This window comes from Lissotriton helveticus, chromosome 1_1 (genome assembly GCF_964261635.1).
Source record: "Lissotriton helveticus chromosome 1_1, aLisHel1.1, whole genome shotgun sequence".
In the NCBI taxonomy this organism is placed as follows: Eukaryota; Metazoa; Chordata; class Amphibia; order Caudata; family Salamandridae; genus Lissotriton; species Lissotriton helveticus.
The window spans coordinates 1,778,092,432-1,778,114,806 of record NC_136057.1 but is presented as its reverse complement, the minus strand read 5'-3'; the positions used below and the strand labels follow the sequence as shown (position 1 = coordinate 1,778,114,806).

General features: G+C 43.4%; 2 protein-coding genes across 18 annotated transcripts in view; one reads left to right on the top strand and one right to left on the bottom strand.

Moving 5' to 3' along the window:
- Nucleotides 1–2,677, bottom strand: part of ATF7IP (activating transcription factor 7 interacting protein) — an 815,446-nt gene extending 812,769 nt beyond the window's left edge. For 2 of the 4 annotated variants that reach the window (XM_078640236.1, XM_078640253.1), the window contains exon 1: nt 2,486–2,677. The gene's annotated coding sequence lies outside the window, so the exon portion shown is untranslated. The remainder of the gene's footprint in view (nt 1–2,485) is intronic. The other 2 variants (XM_078640244.1, XM_078640260.1) reach the window with 1 other exon arrangement.
- Nucleotides 2,678–2,798: 121 nt separating this feature from the next.
- Nucleotides 2,799–22,375, top strand: part of LOC144752260 (uncharacterized) — a 413,494-nt gene continuing 393,917 nt past the window's right edge. For 8 of the 14 annotated variants that reach the window (XM_078640286.1, XM_078640284.1, XM_078640273.1 and 5 more), the window contains exon 1: nt 2,850–2,931. The gene's annotated coding sequence lies outside the window, so the exon portion shown is untranslated. Of the gene's footprint in view, nt 3,051–22,375 lie in introns of all 14 variants that reach the window. The other 6 variants (XR_013594108.1, XR_013594110.1, XR_013594109.1 and 3 more) reach the window with 3 other exon arrangements.

Below are 22,375 nucleotides of genomic sequence, written 5' to 3'. Positions count from 1 at the left end.
AAACATTCAAAAACTCATTGCGTGAGAGGAACCAATAAAATATATATATATATATATATATATATATATATATATATATATACACACACATATATTCCACCAGAAGCGCTCCTTCCGGACTGCTGGAACCCCAGGAGAGTGGCGCACACACAGACGGAGCGCACCGGCATATCAATTCCCAAAGTTTAGCGTAAATCCTCGCGCTCTCAGTAACACACAAAATCCGTCACAGTACCAATCCACCGTTTATTCCACAACGCGTTTCGATTCCGAAGAACCTTCAACCTGTTCTTCTCACATATAGCGGCTTGGCTCAGCCGCGAGACTGCACTGCTGCGAGGAAATCCAGATGTGTGGCTACTTTGTAATAAGGTAGCCAACAGAGCGGTGAGGTTCCCTGATTGTTGGATGACATGGGCAGTATACTCTGACCTCTCGCTAAGGGTTTACTCATTGGTGTGGATTATTAATAACTTTGGATGTCAGCGACATCCACTTGGGTTCTATTTGTCATTGCAGAACTGCAACGTCCAGAAGGCACTTTGGTACACGCCCATTGGGGCGGGATGTTGGTGAAATTAAATAGCTACCCTGCAATGCTGTGGCTGCTCCGTTTGTGATTTGCCTATGAATAAGAACGAGATGTTCGAAACGAGTCAGGCTCCCCAGGGAGGATTCCTGCTGAGTCTGTGTAACCTGCTTGCCTTCAATAAAGTGGTGAACTTACTGTGTGTGCGGTCTCATGCAAGGCAACTATATATATATATATATATATATATATATATATATATATACATACACACACATATACACACACGTGTATATATCAATCGTAAGCAGATGCGTTGCGATATGCTATAACAATCGCGGTGTATAGGATATACTATAACAATTGCTGTGTATAGGGAGGGGCCATATCTCAAGACTGCATATGTAGTTTATGCTATGGTGTTCTGTTACATTACGGGGAAGTTACAGCACTAGAAGGGCTTGGTAACTATTAGGAATATCAAATTATTTTTATACAGTTATAATACCATGGAATTTGACCTAGCACATTAGTAACAAATGGGTGAATGTGCATGTATTAATACTGTTGATCTAAATAATGTGTTACTGAGGCACATTTATTTTTTACTGGCATGGCAAATCTATATCTAAATACGCACTTTGGATGGATATCATGCAATTTTATTTACTGCAGTTGTTTAGAGTATCCAATTTCAACCAACTGGAAGTGATAATCATAGATGATTAACCTGCAAATGAAAATACTACAGTATTAATGTGGATTTTGGTTCAGTTACACACGCCCAAGGATCCTAATGTGGTTTTGATATATTGGGGTATTCATTAAAACTAGACCAGGCACCCTAAAGGCCAGACGATGGCTTTACAAAGGACAAAAAAATAGTTGTTGGCTTGTAGTTTATCAATGTCAATAGAGTCCCTAAATAGACAAATAAAGCCAGCACATTTTGGGGGTGGAGAGAGGCTTACGCTACAAAGTTTGGCCTAGTTGGTAACAAACCTTCATATAAATCAACATACACACAAGTGACAACACAGTGCAAATACAGATGTACTGGATAACATATGCTATTTAGTAGTATGCATAAAGAAGGTAGAGGGGACATGATGTGTGCAACTCTTCAACAAAAAAAAAGCAATAGAATATTGTTCACACTAAGATGTACATTATGCCATGCATTTTCAATATATATAGAAGCCCCAACAATAAGTATGGGAGAAACTGTTCATTCACATCTGTAAAGTAACTAGTATCTTGAATACAATAAACACTATTATTTTATATACTGAAGTATCTTCACTCAAGTAATGATGACCAGTGCCACATGTATTTTCACTGACAGGCATTAGATAGATAGATAGATAGATAGATAGATAGATATACCCCCACTTTATTTGAGGAATTATGTCCCGCCCAACTTTCACTACAATTGATCCATTCCCACACACCAAACATGTTTTTAGTCCCAGGGTCTATCATTTGCAAAAGTGGACAGTCAAGCCACTTATCAAATCTAACAATAAGAATATGCTGCATTAACACAAACCCTAAATAAATAGACAGGTACGGGATGTTTCCACGAGACAGCCATAAATAAATATGCAGGTGCTATTTGCAAGCCTCCCAAATTGCAATATTCGCCCAAGTAGTGCACTCCTATTCCCGCCATAGACCTAAAGATACATCAAGCGTCAATAAAGAGGCCCCGCCTTCATTTTATTTCCCACTTCACTTCCATTTATAGCGGCCGCCTCTTCAGTGCAGTCGCAAAATGGCGCCCCTTGCGGGCGGAGCACGCGCAGGAGGTTCTGCTAAGCGCAAGGGTCACAAGCTTCAGGGTAACTAGGACGCACAGCGCATGTGCGCGCGCTCCGGCGGCCATCTTTTACAAAAGCGGGTGAAAGGAGGGGGGTGGTTTTTCTGTAAAGGGAAGGATGAGATAGGGTGAGATACCTGCTCGGGGGCCTCCCGCCGAGCTTGTCTGCTGCTGCCACCGTTACTCTGCCCAGCTCTGCCAGCTTCCGGTCAGTCCCCTTGCGTCAGCGATAACGGGGGTTGGCGCGTGCTCCTTTGCTCGCTCTCTCCTTCTCCGCCAGCCTCACGAGCTTTCGTCTGTCTACACTGCGCGCGCTTAGGCCGTTATGCAAATCAAGGAGGAGGAGACTATGCGCCACGATCTGCGAGCAGCAGGGGAGACGCCACCGTCCCGCCCAGTCCGTTCTACGACCAATCGCAGCGGCGCTCGAAATTCGTTATTCAGATACTAGGGGGGGTCACGAGGGGGAAAGAGGGCCGACGGAGTATGGGTGAGCGTCTGCCCGGTGTATGGCGTGCGCGAGGGGGCGTCGGAGAGCCGATGGAACCTCTAAGGGCATTTGAAAAGTAACAGTCGCTGGGAGGTAATTCCCACGACTATTTTTTTGTGAATGACTTTACTCTTTTTTTTTTTTTTTTTTTTTAATTTTAATCAACCCCGAAGAGTTCGCAGAAAAAACGTATTACTGACCCAGAATGTCAGGTACACGCTGTATATGTACAGTTTTTTTTCTTTGAATGCGATTTCATTTTTTTTGATGTAGAGCTGGAAATTAATCTGTTATACTCTTAATTAATTTTAAAATGTTTGTGTTATCATGGTTTTAAACGTGCCATTAGAGAGAAATAAATAGTTTCAGGTTAAAATGAGTTTAACGCAAGGTTTGTTAATAGAAATATGCATATATCATTGCCTCTTGAAATATTTTGCATACATAGGGATGTCATTTAACAGTAATTGAATATCAGTATAGGTAAAAAAAAATAGAAAGTTAGTAAAGGCTCATATTTTTTACATTGCACATATAAACATAAAACAACAAAAATAAGAACAGTTTAGGAGAGTATATTACAGTTTTTAAACTATTCCTAAACTATTATTCAAACAAACCTTGAAAAAATATACCTATTTTACACAAAAATCATATTGCGTTGGAATGTTGAGAGCTCTATTGAAGACAGTAGGGTGTCTTATGGCCAGTAATGCCTGGTATAGATTTACGTCTGCAAATTTTTTTACTGTTGTTTTTCCATTTCTTAATCTCTAATTTGTAACATTCTACCCTTGGTGGTTGGAATGTCCCACCATTATAACATCCCACCTGACTCTAGCTTTAGCAGGTAATAAAGAGCATGTTTCACATTGTGACCTATAGCTTGTGGAAATAACTCAGTTTCAGTGCCTTTAACATCTGAGATAACTCCTAGCAATGGGCTGCAGTGCTATCGTTCACGTATTATCTCCATGCCCGTTCTTCAGAAAGATTGGTTGCAATAATGAATTTTTGTAAAGCAGGTTTAAAATGCCATTTTCAATTTTAGAAAGTCTAAATTGAAGAAATTTTAGGCTAAAGAACGTAAATACCTTTGGTTTTTCATTGATAACATCCGGTTAATCTATATTCATTTTTTTTTCAAATTCTATTATAATATTTGAGTGAAAAGAAAAACATGCATGTACATCAGAGGAGGAAGACAAAAGTAATTAATAAAGATGTTCCATGCTGAGGAATTTGACTACTTCAACATCAATTTTATGAACACAATGAAATTTGGCACCTGGGGAGGGGTGGTGTTTTGAGAGAGCCAGTCAAATGGACTTGCCTATTTTTCCTTCATCTGTGGTCCCTGTTCCCTAGTAATTTTGCTTTTACACTTCTTGATTAAAAAAAAATGCTGTTTTCCTTTTTATCTTGCTCCTAGCTCATTTTTAAAATTGGAGTCAGACATTTCCTCCATTTATGTATTGGAAAAACCCACTACTTATATTAAAAAGAAAGATGGAAAAAAGTGTGTTTTTGTTAGGGCTTTCTAAATAACTTTTTCAATTACTTATGATTGTTTCACAGCAGGATTATTTGCATGTTACATGGTTTCATAATTTTGTGCTTCAAGATATATATATTTATTTATTTATATATATATATAATCATTACGCACCTATAAAGCATGTTAAGTTTAAAATGAGCTGCAATCCTCTGCCATTTTGAAACCAAGATGTGACATTAGTTTAAAAAAAAAATGCACAAAAAAAGATTACCCTTCTACTGGACTTGAGACTGCAGAGATTATAGAAAGGGGGCTTACATGTAGTTTATACAATTATTGTTTTCAATAGTATGTCGTTTTTCTCCTCTTCAGCTCCTTTAGAGAGTATTTTAATCACATTTTCTTGAACATGATCTTAGACCGGGAGGAATTCACATTTATTGTAGTTTTTGTTTTTTATTTTTACTATGGTTATTGTGTTGTGGTCGAGGTATTGAAATGTTTCATTGTCAATCGGTTTATTAGACTGCCTTTTTTACACTTTTAATAAACAAATGTAGTAAAAGAAGTGCAAATCTATGCTTCCTGGCCACAGATCAATTGGCAAAAGAAAATACTTGCAAAATATTCTTATTGAATAGCTGGCAACAGAGTTTATTGAGTTAAGCACTTCCTACTGATGTTTGTGGCAGGGGGGCCATGAGTTTGAATTTCATTAGTGTCAATGCAGGCTTTCATCAGTCTGAGGCTGGACAGTAGTAACCGTTTTAATTCCATTCAGGGCCAACTCAGGGTTTCATCTCTGGGTTGGCAGTGGCAACAACTGTTATTTGAAGTTCTCTGAATTGTCAAAACTGTCAAAATAAGTGATATGGAAAATGTTTATTTTATTAGTAGTAGTAGCAGTAGTATTATTGAAGGGACCATGCAGCAGGCTTTATATAGATATCAGTTTAATTGCTCAGTCGTCCTATTCTCCGAGCACAATGTATCCACTTTATTTGGAGTAGAAATTTACTTTTACGAGGCTTCATTGAGGATCCTGAGAAATATCTTTTTGAATCTGTGGAAGTGCCACCTTTGCAATTCTGGATTTAGTATTCGTAGAAATGCAAAGATTTTTTTCCAAATGACGGAATTCTATTTTGTAAATGCACCTATTATTACTTACAGTGCCTGCACACCCTCTCCAGTTACCATTACTTGGGAAGCATCACTTTAGTGAGCCTGCATTCTTGCTAAACCTGATAAAGCACAGTCTTTGCTGACCTGCTGGGAAGAATCCCCTATGAACCTGAATACAAGCATCTGCTGATGGGTTTCAGCCTCATGGATGGTTTATGAATCGGTGCGAAATCGCACATAAAACATTAACACACAATTGTAAACGAAATTAAAAAAATGAAAACGTTTTAAATTGATTGCAAAGTTTTAGGAAAATTATGGGTGAGGCTTAAAGTTAGAGTAAACATCTTTTTAGTTGGTAGAACATAATTGTCCTGTTGTGCAAAACCATTGTAAGGGCATGGAAGTGTGTGTGTGTATGTGTACATCACTGTGCATAAGGTGAAATGCCACTTTATCAGTAGGAAATATAATTGTACTACTTTTAGAATATTTTTGTGTTATGGTGGAATATTGTTATTCTGGTTTGGAAAATACTGATGTGCAGGGTCTAGAATAATATTATGCAGTCAATGACAGTTTATTGTTTAGGATCCATTATTGTTCGGCTGATTGTGTGAAATGCAAATAGTGTAATGCTTTCAAATCGGATTAAGGGTCATAGTGCAATTAATCTAGAAAAACGTGGCACGAGTCGAAGAACAGACTTGTTATTGAATTAATTGATTTTCTGGATAGCAAAGGTAGTTAATTATTGCATTTGGTGAGCTATGTAGATTAGTATGGCCATAATTTAGTTTTCTGTAAATACATTTTTACAAATTTATATTATGACATATTGTCACGTAGTGTGAAATAGTGTATTAGTGATGGAGTATCATCAGGTCAGGTGGGGTTTCACTGCCAGTGTGAAGGTTGAATGTCATTATTCTGGTGGAAGCCTTTACTCCACAGCTCCTTAAGGAGTATGTGTTGACACATGCCCGAGACCCTTTGCAGGCCTGAACAGTCAACTGTGTGTTAGAACTGCTACAGAATAGATTGACAGGCCTAACCTTTACACAGAACAGGAACCTGGGTAAACTATGACTTAAAAGAAAAACCGGATCATTCAATTTATTAATTTAACATCTTTGCAATTCACTTTTGAATTGCCGCAGTACTGTTGCTACATAAACCCAGCTAATGATAAAAAATACCATGTAGTCACTCAGTTTAGTCTGTTATTTTAACCGTGTTCCCATTTCACAGAGCACTATACCGTTTGGACGTTAAAGTTTTTAAAATTATAGTTGTGTTAAAGAAGACTATATTAATACATTTGTTGGATGATATATATATGTATATATATATTCACTGAAAAAACATAGGTTTAACCAACGTTCTAGTTAGGAATTCGCATTTAAAAAACCTTAGAAATTCACTGAAAAAACCATAGGTTTCAGGGACGTTATAGTTAATTGTACATTTCACTCACACAGAACGATAGAAATTTCCTTGTTATAGTTAGTTGAGCTAACTATAACTCGCGCCCCCGCAATGCACTGCTGATGTCACATATTACTTCATTCATGACATGGTCAGTGACATCACTGATGACATCTCAAAGGACATCACTGATGACATCATCCAGTGACTGTGTTTGTATAAAATGAAAATATGTTTTATATATATGTGCCAAGGTGTATTGAACAATGAATGTGTGTCTAACAGTCAGGATGCATGATTAAGTAGGTGTACGACTGACTGTATAAGTGACTGATTAATTATGTATTCCTTAATACATGTGTTACCAACTGATACAGACATTCACACACTTTAGGTTCTCAGTTGGTGTGTAAGCGGTAGCATGGTTTCGTTAGCCGCTAAATGAGGATCTATATCAGCTGTTCATTGCTTGTCTGAGTAGCTCTATGGGTAACTCAGTGTCTCTATGTGTGGGTGAGGGCTATGACTCTGTGCATAGATATGTGAGTGGATAATTCACTGGATATACGTGTTCAAGTCTGTATCTGTGAAGGGCTCTATGGCTGGTGTGTTAATGGTTTCGAAAATTCCAGTCTGTATTTTACAGTGGGTTTATCAAGTGTTATATTAGGGTTGGATAAGGTGCATCAGATTTTCACGTGGATGGTGTCATCAGTGATGGCACTGCCATGTCATTAATGATGTAATATATGACGTCATCAGCAGTGCATTGCGGGGGCGCGAGTTATAGTTAGCTCAACTAACTATAACAGGGAAATTTCTATCGTTTTGAATGAGTGAAATGTCCAACTAACTATAACGTCCCTGAAACCTATGGGTTTTTTTCAGTGAATTTCAAAGGTTTTTTTAAATGCTTATTCTTAACTATAATGTCTGTAAAACCCATGTTTTTTCAGTGAATCTCAGGTTTTTTAAATACTAATTTCTAATTATAATATTCATTAAACATATCTTCTTTTTTTCTGTGTTTTTTAATTATCCCATTCTCAACATGGAGAAAACTGCAACTCTCCACACTCTTCTATCGATACCTTCCGCCAACAAAATCACCACAAACCAGAGCCACAACTAACGCTAATGTTATGCAAACTAGGCGTTCTCGTGCAAAAAAAAACACGAAAACACCACTTACCCATATTTTCAACAACCAGCCAAATCTGCAGTGCGATCTAAAAACAGGCGATAGGCCGACTTACCAGTAACAAATTAACATCAACCTTTAACTGATGTAAGGACTTCAACTGTCTGCTGCGTGAATTACACCCAACGCACAGCCACAACTAAAGACCAACACGAGATAGAGGTACTAATCATGCAGCTCCGACACCCAACAAGGCCACAACAGCCAGCACCACACCACCAGAACCTCCCCCCCGACCACTCCCCCGCTACTACAACCAAATCAGCACAAAACAGGACAATGGACCTTCCCAAAATACCATATCCCCTCAACCGCACAATAGCTTAATGTTGGGAGATGTGGCAACCAAGTATGTGTGAAGGAGGCTCGCCCATCAATAATTCACACAATGCCAAGTGTACCAGTGATGTGCTGCACAGACCTCACCATGCAAAGCACAAACCTCTCCATGTGGAAATATACTATTAATACTTGATGTGAAATGCACAGTGGACGCAACATGTTACCTCAGACAGTTGGGAAGATCTCGGTCATGTAGCTGTGTTGTCGTCGTCTTCCCACCCCCACCCCCCCACCCCCCCAGAAGCGGAGTGGGCTGGTCCAAAGTATGCCATTCCAGAGTAAGAGTATGAATAAATAGGCCAGGCCCTGGGCGTGATTCACTTGTGGGTATACCAACGAGTCTGCCAGAGCAGCGGCCCTCACCCTGGCACGTGGCTGCCACCTTGACCGCTGGCATCCTCCACACAGGCCCCCTACGAACCCAGCACCGCAGACTTATGTCTGTCCCGACTACTGCCTTCGATCTACACTGCGGACAGCAGGGTTCACAACTTGAATTAAGCCGTGATTTATTAATTGCACAGAGAACTGTACTCTATGTCCCCGGATTTTGTTAGGAACAAGTGAGTCCGTGAGTAGCCAAAACCTCTGCCTCCTCGGATCGGTTGCTGCAAAATTGTTACTATTTTCTGAGCACACCGTCGGGCACGATATCTACAGAAGCTGCCGCTCTGCTCCAGAAACCCTCATCGAGGCAGTCCTTTCACCTTCCCAGCATACCAGGACACGAGTGCGCAGGGGACGCCGACCTTACTAAACGGCAGAGCACTCCACCATAACGGAAGGCGGGGCAGCGATCACCTGTGGCTAAGCGGAGGCGTGGTTCTCCGCAGTCCTATGTCAAATCTATAGTGTATATGATTCCAATGCGCAGAGCCCAGGGGCGTGGAATTTATTGAAATATCTACTTATCCATGGGGCAGGTTGCTTCATAAATCTGCTTGTCCTGTAGAAAAATCCACTTGTCTCTTTGGTGCCATGTAGTGCGGTGACAAATTATGGCAGCAATCTCATTATATAAGAGCTATGATGTAGCCTCTCTGATTATGCCAGGGCTTATACCATAGTAGTGCTTGAATACTTTCATTCCCCTTATGTTGACACATTTCCGCAGATCCACATACTGGGGCTGAAGGTAGTGGTAAGCAATATATTCCTGGTTAGAATGCCCATTTGAGTCTGTGCAAACCTACTAACTTGCATGTTTAAGGGTTTTCAACATCTCTTCTCTAATCTTTTCCTCTACTGCGAAAAGTTGGAAATTTACTCCTGACAATGGCAGACGTAAACCTTCTTCCACAGTTGGGAAAAAAGTGGGTGAAGGTAAAGTGAACCTGCAAACACTCAGATTTTTGCATGAGCAAATCTACACATGCATATTTGCTCATGCTAAAATGCAGTTCACAAATATTTTCTAGGAGTACTATTTCTTGTCCTGCTTCTATAAATTCTTGGGAATTCACGAAAGCCATGTAGCTGCACTCAATGCAAGGACATATTCCATAGGTACACTTTTGAGGCTTTAATAATTGATCCCCTAATTTGGTCTGGCGTCGACAATGACCTTTTGCGTTTATTAAAATTCTGTCTCTCTCTTTGTATCGGGTGGCTTCACTGTGAGTGACCGCATTCTCCTCTGTCACAAGGAGCATATTGGCACACAAAGTAGTTTTGTTCAGTGCCAGTAACTACTGTAGCAGTGTTTGATTTTTGAGACCAAAAACTTTTTTTGCTTTTTCCAATGTTTGTTATAACGATGAGTGCCAGACAGCTCCCACACCAATAATGTTTTACAAAAACAATGCCAAAACAATTCACATATTGACAAAACTAAAAAGCGGACCACCAATTTCAGACCCACTGGCTTTGCCAATGCTTTTTTATTTTTGTTTCCACTAATGACACTGATTTTTTTCCATTATGAATATTTTTGAGAAATGCTAGCATGCATCAACCGTTGTTACTAAATTATGCGGCAAAGAAATGGTACCTGAAATTTTACAGTAGTTTAGCGTTCTGTTTTTTTCCTGCTTTCATTTTTTATGAACTTTTATTTTTTAAGCAAAGAATCATCAATCTTGCTTTCAAGCTTCTGCAAATATTTGCATCAAATCAGAGAGCATTCTAGGAGCATTATACACAGCCTCAAATTGCTAAACTTTGAAAACGTGTGTACACATTTTTATACTGCAACCACTGTCCGTAGTGCAGTCACAGCTTACAACATTTACTTAGAGAGCGATCATAATAATAAAGGCTTTCAATTAATGAACCACAATTACAAGTTTGAACAGCATTAACACATGGGTAAAAATATTACCTTAACTACTGACAGTGCCCTTCCCTGATCCATAATGTGGCACTGCAAACTGGCAGCCAAAGGGTTTGTACTACTTGTCCCAAGGACAATATACACATTAAAACTTGATGCCCTTGACCCCAAACAATATGCCCTGGGCTTCGGGCTATAGGAATTCCACATCCCTGAGAGCCTATTGGGAATATAGGAACTACACTACACCGGCACATACGGCACAGGCCATGTGACCACGCAAATATAATAGATTAACAACGTCACATCCTTTGTTGCCGGTGCTGACTAGTGCCGAACGCTCCACGGGTCTCCACCATAAAGAGTCCACAAAAAGTTGCATATAAGGTTAGTCGCACCCTCAGCTATATGGCCGTCAGTCACCTACCATCCCCTTGGCGCGGACATCATATGCATAGGGTTACAGCCACCCCAAACTCATGTGGCCATCAGGAGCCTACCACCACGTGCCACGAACTTGAGTTCCACAGGCTTAGCGGCACCAAACCATGAGGTGCTCTCTGCCATTGACGGCACAGGATTCCGTGACGTGTGAGATATGCCAGGCTGTGGAGAAGCTCAAGAGGTCTTCTCCGCCATTCAGGACTCAGCGACATCTGTCAGATCTACCGACATCTGTCAGATCTACGCACAACGTGATGTGGTCTCCGCTATTCAGGACTCTGCAACACATCTGAGATCTGCGGGTTTTTGACAGGCACGTGCAGTCCGCTCACTGCTGCACACTCCTATAGCACCAGGTAATTCTTTGCTAATCGATGTGCATAGGCGACAGTCAGTGTCTCGCTCGCTCGCTCTCTCTCTCTCGCTCTCTCTCTCTCTCTCGCTCTCTCCTCTCTTGCTCTCTCCTCTCTCTCTCTCTCTCTCTCTTGCTCTCTCCTCCCTCTTTCCCTCCTCCCTTTTCCCTCCTCCTTTTCCCTCCTCCCTTTCCCTCCTCTCTCCTCCCTTTCTCCCTCTCTCCTCCTTTTCCTTCTCTCTCTCTCTCTCTCTCTCTCTCCTCCCTTTCCCTCCTCCCTTTCCCTATCTCTCTCCTCCCTTTCCCTCTCTCTCTCCTCCCTTTCCCTCTCCTCCCTTTCCCTCTCCTCCCTTTCCCTCCCTCTCTCTCTCTCTCTCTCTCTCTCTCTCTCTCTCTCTCTCTCTCTCTCTCTCTCTCTCTCTCTCCCCTCCCTTTCCTTCTCTCTCTCTCTCTCTCTCTCTCTCTCTCCTCCCTTTCCCCCCTATCTCTCTCTCTCTCTCTCCCCTCCCTTTCCCTTTCCTTCTCTCTCTCTCTCCCCTCCCTTTCCCTTTCCTTCTCTCTCTCTCTCTCTCCTCCCTTTCCTCCTCTCCTCTCTTTCTCTCTCTCTCTCCTCCCTTTCCCTCTCTCTCCTCCCTCTCCCTCCTCCCTTTCCCTACTCCCTTTCTCTCCTCCCTTTCCCCCTCTCTCCTCCTTTTCCTTCTCTCTCGCTCTCTCTCTCTCTCTCTCCCTCCTCCCTTTCCCTCCTCCCTTTCCCTTTCTCTCCTCCCTTTCCCTCTCTCTCCTCCCTTTCCCTCTCTCTCCTCCCTTTCCCTCTCTCTCCTCCCTTTCCCTCTCTCTCCTCCCTTTCCCTCTCTCTCCTCCCTTTCCCTCTCTCTCCTCCCTTTCCCTCTCTCTCCTCCCTTTCCCCCTCTCTCCTCCCTTTCTCTCTCCTCCCTCTTGAGGTAACGGGTTTTTAGGAACCCGTTTGGTGCCAGGGGATAACACCCGAAGACCTCTGAGTTCTCCCTGTTCCGGACCACAGAAACACGGAGTCTTCTAGTCGAGTCAGAGATCAAGTTTTATTGGAAGCTACCAAGTAACAGGTGTCCTAGAAGCACGACAAACACGGGTCATGTGTTCTCAGGAGACTGTTGTTTTTACAGAACCAGCCTTCTCCTTATATACAGAAATAATAGCTGCAAGCAAGAATTCTTGAGTTTATGATATGGCTATACACATATTTCTACAATAATACAAAAGAGCGAAGTCATGTAGGCAAGCCCGTATTTTAGATGTCCAATTCGTGATAGATTACCTAGCCAGGCCCGGAACTCTCATCAGATATCAGTGAAGCCCCAATAAAAGAAGGCACCTCCTAGTCATAAAACTGGCCATAAACAGGGAGCGTGGACAGGTGTGTATGTGTGTAGAAAACATGATCTGTACGCGGTGAATGGTTTGTGGTATGTTGTGCATTGATGCTATCGTGTTTGGCCACTGGGCGAGGAGCTGCCCAAACAGGTTTGGCTGGAGGCAAGGGAGTCAGTTGGGACAGGTCAGGGGGGAGTCAGGGAAGGTGGACGTGTCCTTTTAGATCAAGCTCGACCTTTAATTGACTTATCATGAGGGCAAGACACAAGATGGATACCGTTTACAAAATGGAGTCTGAAGGGTCGGGACGGAAACTGCGATTCAGAGGTGTTAGCATGTCTCGATCATGACGCAAATGCATAGGAATGATGTCCTAATCATTATCGGTTCGTCGACACCAAATTTGTCATGGTACGTTGATGTTTCGGGACACGGGTATCGGACCTCGATACCGGGACAACAGTAGGGTCCAGAATTTCAGAACCACAGACCCTCCTTTTGCCCTCATATAAGGCAATAATCCATGTTAATCCGAGTCTAAATCTGTATGAAGGAATTCGTGGAGATGCTGCTGTAGCATCATTCTGTTGCTCAGTTCGTCCCTTGACACAGGCTTCCGTACACATGAGGTAGCACAAAGGCCACATAGTGCAGGAGCGCACTGTACACACAGACAGAACATAAACAGAAGTGCTAAGATCATCCCAATGAAGATCAGTGTTTTCCATCCCCAGGTAGCGATCAGTTCCCAGAACCACCCTAGTAAGGACCAGTCCCCTTTTTCTACGTGAAGGGAACCAGATATCTCGTGTAGCTTAGAGATGGCCTGGTACACTGTCGGTGCGTTATCAGGGATGAAAATGCAACAACTGGATTGGATCACTCTACACACACCACCACGATCGGCGAGTATGATATCTAGGGCAACTCGGTTCTGAAGGGTCATAAGTCGATCCGACTGAAGTTCGGTCGTCAAATTGCCAAGGGCTCCGGCCGTTGTAATCACGGCGGATTCAACTATCCTCGATAACTGGCGAATATTCCTGCTGTTCACCATAGGCCCCCAAAATGGCAGAAAACCCTTTGCGAAGTCAGCGAATTCCTCACCCGCGGTGTCGTCTTTACTCACGACCCCTCTAGCTGTCCTTGTCCGATGGTAATCTGCTCTGGCCGTGTAGGTGGGAGGCAGCAGAAATGAGATAAAACATGTACCTGAGAAGTCAGGGGGCAACCAGGTGTAGGCTTGGTCATGGCAGACGAAATACGTGCCTTTGGCTGCTAATAGTATAGGGGAAGTTCGGGAAGCGAACACATAGGTTTCCGTACATATACTCTTTCCTAATTGTGCTTTGGGATCCCTGCCAATACCTTGTAAACATAAGTGACCTCGGTTGGGTACTATCCAAACTGGGCGGGATTTCTTTGCTGTCTGGCTCTTACTCAGGTAAACCCCATATTTAGTTACGTTCCAACGAGTGTACGGAGTGAGTTCATCTTTGGGAATCGTAAGATAGGTGTCGAACTCTCTACTCATATTTCTTATCCCTGCTACTAGTGCCTTGTTACTGGAATCACTCTCAGTAGAACGGGTCGGGTATGGTTCTAGGGCGAATAGGAACATGGTCTGGAAAGCCCACAGAGAACCATAATAACTGAATGGCAGGATGAAGTATGGGATACCCTTATCCGTTGTGTGCGGCATGAGTCCGCATACCCAACAGTTCGATGTGTTCATTATGGACTGGTGTTGGTGTAGAAGTTGAATGAATGAGTTATTTACAAATTCGAGTCTTCTGGCAGACTCGTGTTCAGGTAGAGGGTGAAAATAGTGTGGAGAGATAGTAGGAGGAGTTGGTGGCCGGGTGTCATTTGAAAAAGTAACTTGGAATACGAATAGAGTATAACCAGTCAAAAACATCGTTATGCTACACAACATTAAAATACATGTTATCAAAAACCTTCTTTTGGCCAGTACAGTGCATAATTGTCTTTCAAAGTTCGTGAGTCTGGTAGGTCTCTTTACCCTAGGAAACTCCATCCTCTAGTTGCTGCCCGCGGTGGTAGGTTGGTTCTGCCAGGGAGTGCGCTCTGTTCAGTCCGGGGTAACTCCCTTGGACCAACCAGAACCGTTGACCTAAAACGTCCCCAGTTGCACTCCCCAGACTTCAACCGCGACCCTAGCAGCAGAACCGGATGGCGGTTCGAAAATCAAAAATGAGCAAGTTTCCTGAGAGTGAGAGAGCTGAAAAAATCAAAAATAGTTCTTGGGGGAAGGGAAATCACATTAGTTTGCTTTTTATTTGTCTCTTTGTCTTGACCTTAGATTATATTGTTGTTTCCCAGGTACGGTGTGGTCTTCAAACAATGTCTCAGGTTCGGTAGTGTCCAACTGCATAGACGGTGGCACAAGTCCTTGTAAAATATGATCACTCTCCTTTTCGGTACCAGTTTCTTTTAAACGTGCATCGCTGAAAGGGATGAAGCGAGGTATGGATTCTGTCTCGGAGTCGGCAATTCCTTCGTTGACCCACCGGTCGTATGGAAGGGGCAGAGGGACCCGTTTACAATGGGTCCCGTGCACCCAGTTCTTTTTGCCTTCCACCCGAACAGCTGATCTCGTGGAAAGAAGTACCAGGTATGGTCCGGTCCACCTCGGCTGTCCGTTGTTTGTGCGCTGGAAATTCCGCACCAAGACCCATGTGCCGGGTGCGATGGAGTGACCTGGATCGTCAGAGGCTGGCGGAGAGGAACTGTGAACCTGTTGGTGTAAAACACGCAATTTAGTTGTTAATTCGCACAAATAGTCAAGCAGTACGGGGTGCTCGATTTCGCGGAGTTTCTTTGGCCTTGGCACGCCCCAGACGTTGGCTGGGCGGCCAAACACTATCTCATGGGGGCTAAGTCCTAACCTGGAATGGACGGTCATTCTGGTTGACAAGAGTGCTAGGGGCAAGGCGTCAGGCAATTTAAGACCTGTACAGGCTTGGATCTTGGCTAATTTGAGCTTTAAAGTGCCATTGTAGCATTCTACTAATCCAGCTGATTGGGGGTGATTCGCAGAGTGAAACTTTTGTTGTATGCCTAAACACTCACACACTCTCTTCATCACGCGTCCTACGAATTCACTTCCATTATCACTCCAGACGATTCTAGGCATGCCGAATCTCGGGAAGAACTCTTTGACAAGGGCTTTGGCAGTTGACAAGGCAGTATTGTCCTTAAGGGGGTATGCTTCCACCCACCTGGAGAAAGCGCAAACAACAACGAGCACATACTTCAGATTGTTGCATCTCTCCATGTGAATGAAATCGAGCTGCAAAACCTCGAACGGATACGTTGGAGGCGCAAAATGACCAGCTGGAGTTGGGGTTCCCCTGCCGGGATTGTACTTCAAACACACCATACAGTTTCTGACCACATTCTCTGCATATTTAGGGATATTGCTATTTTGCCATACTGGGGCCAATACTTTACAGATTCCTTTCGAACTGATGTGCGCAAATCCATGAGCCATAGTTACTACTGCAAGTACATATGCGTTAGGTAATAGCGATCGCTGGTGTTCTGACAGTTCGACCCAACAACCATTCGCATCTAATCTACCTTTACTTTCTCTCCATTCATTCACCTCTTTCTCAGTTGCCTCGGCTTGTATAGATTTCACGCTTTCGATGGTGTCCTCACACATTCCCACATCAGTAATCCATCTAGCGGGACCTACGACATACATCCGACTCATTGTGTTCCTTGCAGTCTCTTTCGCAACCTCGTCTGCAAATGCATTCCCGCGGCCAACATCATCCTGAATCTTTTTGTGTGCACTGCATTTTACAATGGCAACTTGTAGCGGCAAGGTCAGTGACTCGAGGAGTTCATTAACTAACTGACCATGTTGTATCTTTGCACCATGTGACGTAAGAAACCCACGTTCACGCCACAATCTCCCAAAACTGTGAGCCACACCAAAGGCGTATTGGCTGTCAGTGTACACATTCACTCGCTTTCCTTTCGCTAACACACATGCTCTGGTAAGCGCAATTAGCTCTGCAGCTTGTGCAGAATTATGGGAAATGCGCGCGGTCTCTATAATGGTGTGTAATGTCGTTACGGCATATGCTGCAGTCGTATCACCATTCGGCAGCTTGAAACATGAACCATGAACCATCAACCCATAAAGTATCGTTGCATTCAGGAAGGGGAGTGTCCTGTAAGTCTACTCTCCCTTTTGTCTCTTCTTCTGTCCTAAAACAGCAGTCATGGTTATCAAACTTGTCGGTTTCTGTCGGAATGGGTAATAACGTTGCGGGGTTCAGTGCATCGCACCTCTTTATGTGGATGTGACTTGCTAGCAGTGTAAGTTCGTAACTGGATAGTCGAGCGCTAGTAAGGTGTTGTGTCTTCGTCCTGTTTAGTAAAATGTCTACTGCATGCGGAACCATAACGATCAGAGTATTGTTCATGACTAATCCAGCGGATTGTCGGATGCAGACAGCTGCTGCGGCGGTAGCCCTCAGACAACTTGGTAGGGCTTTAGCCACAGGGTCTAGAGTTGCCGAAAAATACGCGCATGGGCGCTGTCTGTCCCCAAAATGTTGTGTTAAAACTGATAATGCACAACCTTCCTTCTCATGGACATATAATGTAAAAGGCTTACTGTAGTTGGGGTTTCCCAACACAGGAGCCGAACATAATGCATCACGCAACTCGTGGAAACTCGTCTGGCAATCTTCAGACCAAGGCATAGGATTTGGCGTGTCTTTGCAGAGTAGTGCCAGCAAGGGTTTAGCTAGTAGTGAGAAATTCGGTATCCATTGTCTACAGTACGATGTAATGCCCAAGAAGGCTCGAACCTCTCTCTGTGTCCTTGGGGCACTCAGTTCTGCAATTGCCTGTATTCTTTCTGGTGTCAGTCTCCTTCCCTCCTTCGACAAGATGTGACCTAAGTAGGTTACTTCTTGTCGGCAAAATTGTAGTTTGGAAAGAGAGACTTTGTGCTTTATGTCACATAAGTTACGTAATAATGATAACGTACCTTTCTTGCAAATCTCTTCAGTGTCTGCAGCGATCAGCAGACCGTCTACGTACTGAATCAGAGTTGAACCATTCGGTAGAATAATCGTGTCTAGTTATGTTTTCAGGGCCTGACTGAATATTGATGGGCTTTCGCAGTAGCCTTGAGGAGCGCACTTGAAGCGGAAGCTTCGTCCTCCTAAATTGAATCCAAAAATATCTCTACTCTCCTCAGCAATTGGGATGCTGAAGAAAGCGTTCTTCAGGTCAATCACCGAGAACCAATTTGCTGAAGCTGGAACCATCGTCAATAAAGCAGTAATGTCGGGGACAACTGGAAACTGTGGGATAACTATCTTGTTCACTTCTCTGAGGTCGATCACGAACCTGTACACAGGCGGTTGTAAAGGATCAGTACGCTTTAAGACGGGCAGAACTGGACTGTTACAAACATTTCCTGTTGTTTCTTCGATGACGTCTTTATCAATCAGGTCATAAACAATCGTCAATAATGCATTTTCGCATTCGCTAGATATTTTGTATTGGGGAATACGTGGCAACCTAACATTGGCTTTCAATGTTATGACATACGGTGCTATCTCCAAACGACCTACATCATTAGAGCCATTAGCGCAAAGTATATCAGGAAGTGATGACAATTCATTCGGAATATTGTCCTTTGACAAATACATTGGAGAAATGACTTTCTTACCTAAAGTAAGTTGTACTCCCAAGGGGGAACAGTACAAAGTCGCATATAACCTTTTTAGCAAATCCAAACCTAACAAATTTTCACCGCAACCTGTTGTAAGAATGAGGGGTACTTCTAATTCGCACGGGCCAATAGAAAGAGATATAGGACTGGACATCGGGTTTCTAACAGGGGCGCCAGAGAAACCTACTGAAACATTCATTTCGCCAGACAAAGGTGCGCCAGGAAGTTTCGAGTGCATGATAGAACTTTTTGTAGCACCAGTATCCAGCAGAAATGGCTCTGACACTCCTGAGGTAATTACCTTGACATAAGGTCCATGCTGATCTACTGGAACTGAAACAACTCCCTCTCTTTGTCCATGGCTGTCCTAGCAATTGTTACCCTCATTTTCGTGTTCAGTGTAATAGTCGTCAGCATAGTACTGAGCTGACCTGGACGACGCATTATTCTGTTGGTCAAAGCTGTTCATCGAATTCTGAGGCGAAAAAGAAGTTGTATTCTGGGTGAAATTTCCACGGCCCCTACCTCTAGGGGCATGTTGAACACCTCGTCCCCTTACACCTGAAGCACCGCTCAAACGTCGCGCAAGAGCCGGACAATTACCTTTAAAGTGACCCTCTTCCTTGCAATACGCACATTGATTCGGGCCATAAGCAATACGCTGATGGGAAAACTCGTTTCCTTGCGCGTTTCTCGAATACTGCTGTTGTTGTTGAAAATTGGGCTGACTAGTCGTACGAGGCGGATAGGCTTGCTGGAGAAGAACTTTAGTTTTTAAATCTTTTGTCTTTTTGTCGACTTTATCTAGCTCGTCTTTGCGCCTATTTTCATAGTACTGGGCTGTAGCTAAAATTTGCGCTGACGTAGAGACAGCCCAAGCACTCTCTGAATCTTTCAGTTTATTACACAGTTCAGGTATTAAATTATGTACGAATTTGTCTACAAACAATCTTTGACCACCCTCGGTAGCCATATCCTGACCACTATGATCGGTGAAAGTCTCCTCAAATCTTGTGAAAAAGTCAGACACATTCTCATTTTTCTTCTGCTTGCACGCAGATAGCTTGTCCCAGTTTACGCTTACTTCAGGCATTATCGTTTTCATGTACGCGATAATTCTACCGGGAAGTTCAGCTATTAACGGCTCAGGTTTAGAACCACCAATTTGTCTAGCATCTATAGCGGCAATGTTCGCCCATGAGTCACCTAGTTCTTGGTCATGGTTCGTATGACGTATTTTGCTCCATAGAGGATGTGGAACAACGTTCCCAAACAACATGTCGATATCCGCTAAATTCATTATACATGAGCTTGCAGTTTGTGATAACTCCTTATAATACCCAGTCGGGTTTTTACGAGGATCAGGCAGTGTCTGCTTGAGTGCTAAGACATCGGATCTTTTCCAGGGGACATGTACCCATACACGCTGGAAATGAGGCAGAATTGGTGGATTCGCATTCGCATCACCTTCCCTCCAAACCGGAGGAACCTCTCTCATGGGGTACTGTCTCGCTCTTTTTCCACCTGGTGCATCGTCTTCGTGACATGATCTAGAGACGTTTCCCTTACTCCTATAAGAGAGCAATAACTCTATCGCTTTCTCAACATCTGCACCTATAATCATACCTTCATAGAACTTAAAGCGTGTACGCCATAGTTCGTTCATTGTGTATTTGGGATCATTTGTCTTCACATCTTCGCCCAGATATACACACATTTCTTCGAATACGTATCTCTGAGTGGGTGCATTCCATTGACGGAAAACTTCCATAACAGACTGAACATCATATCTAACAGTATCCGTAATCCATTTACGGGCTAGTTCATTCAGCACTTTTCTTTCCTCGTAATCAGGCAATTGACTACGTAACTGTCTATCTTCTGTTTTAGGGGTCGTTTTGGGCGACCCGAAGAAAGGTGAAAGCAGACCAGTGACGGTACCTGTCACTCTTTGTCTAATAGAAGGAGAACCTTGCAGAGGAGCAAGTGCATCGGAAAAAACAGGCTGAGGCAAAGAAGAAGTAGAGGCAATAGCAGAGGAAGTTGAAGTAGTAGCAGACGTAGTATCATAGACAATAGCTGGAGCTGTAGGCAAAGTCGTAGAAGTAGATGGAGTAGGTAGCAAAGATGGCGGCCCTTGAGAAGGCTGCGCCGGAGAAGTAGAAACCAGCTGAAGAGGAGCTGGTGTTCGTGCAAGAGCTGGGTTACGTGCGCCGGGGCGCGGTATAGTAAAATGTTTTGGCGTTGTAGTAGCGTCTATCCCTTATTTGGTAACATCGGGTAGCATTTATCTACTGCTAGTTTCTTGCTCCTAAGTATTTGTTCGCTTTCTTGCTCTTCCTCGTTATCCCTGTATGCAACGGCAGCTTGCACCATTGACATACCTCTTTTATTCTTTTTTGCTAATTTTATTTCTTTCTGTTTGGCTTCTTTGCGCCATAAGCGGAAAGAGTCAAACATCGCCGGCCGGGCTTTTCTCTTAAATAATTTGACCTCTAGGTTATCTAATATTTCTGAGTCGAAACTACCATACTGGGGCCATTTTAAAACACCATCCTTGCAGGTGTATTTTATCCACACTTCATTATATGTGATAGGACCTACGCCGTGTTTTATATATAACTCATATGTTGGAGTTCCGATCGGAGGAACCGGACAGGAATCCTCTAATCGGGAGTCCTTACTATAACCAAGACAAAACAAGTTTCCAAGTCTGCTAAAACCAGGCATCTTTGCTCACTAGTCTAGCTTCAAACTTCAAAGGATTATCTGTTACGATATTTCTCGTGAATACACAAGTCCTTCGGCTTTGGGGCTTGCAAGTACCAAATCAAAGCGTATCTCAAGGATACCAAAAACTAAGGACTGGGAGACGCTCCACTTATACTTAACTGAAGTATTTGAAGATCGGTGACGTCGCTAGAAGACTCGTCTATCGTTTCGCTCTACCAAGGATCACTGGGTCCAAAACAAGGCGATAGTCAGGGCAGCAGTCCTTCGTAGCCGTCGGGACGCGGGGAACCTCGCAGCAAAGACCTTCGGAACCACGTCGACATACAGGGGTCGCTGAAGTGGCTGGCCGCCCTCTGGAATTTTCACACGAAGCTCCTCACGAACATCTGGCTTGGACCGTCGCCGCTTGATACCGCCCCGAGTTGGGCGCCAACTGAGGTAACGGGTTTTTAGGAACCCGTTTGGTGCCAGGGGATAACACCCGAAGACCTCTGAGTTCTCCCTGTTCCGGACCACAGAAACACGGAGTCTTCTAGTCGAGTCAGAGATCAAGTTTTATTGGAAGCTACCAAGTAACAGGTGTCCTAGAAGCACGACAAACACGGGTCATGTGTTCTCAGGAGACTGTTCGTTTTTACAGAACCAGCCTTCTCCTTATATACAGAAATAATAGCTGCAAGCAAGAATTCTTGAGTTTATGATATGGCTATACACATATTTCTACAATAATACAAAAGAGCGAAGTCATGTAGGCAAGCCCGTATTTTAGATGTCCAATTCGTGATAGATTACCTAGCCAGGCCCGGAACTCTCATCAGATATCGGTGAAGCCCCAATAAAAGAAGGCACCTCCTAGTCATAAAACTGGCCATAAACAGGGAGCGTGGACAGGTGTGTATGTGTGTAGAAAACATGATCTGTACGCGGTGAATGGTTTGTGGTATGTTGTGCATTGATGCTATCGTGTTTGGCCACTGGGCGAGGAGCTGCCCAAACAGGTTTGGCTGGAGGCAAGGGAGTCAGTTGGGACAGGTCAGGGAGGAGTCAGGGAAGGTGGACGTGTCCTT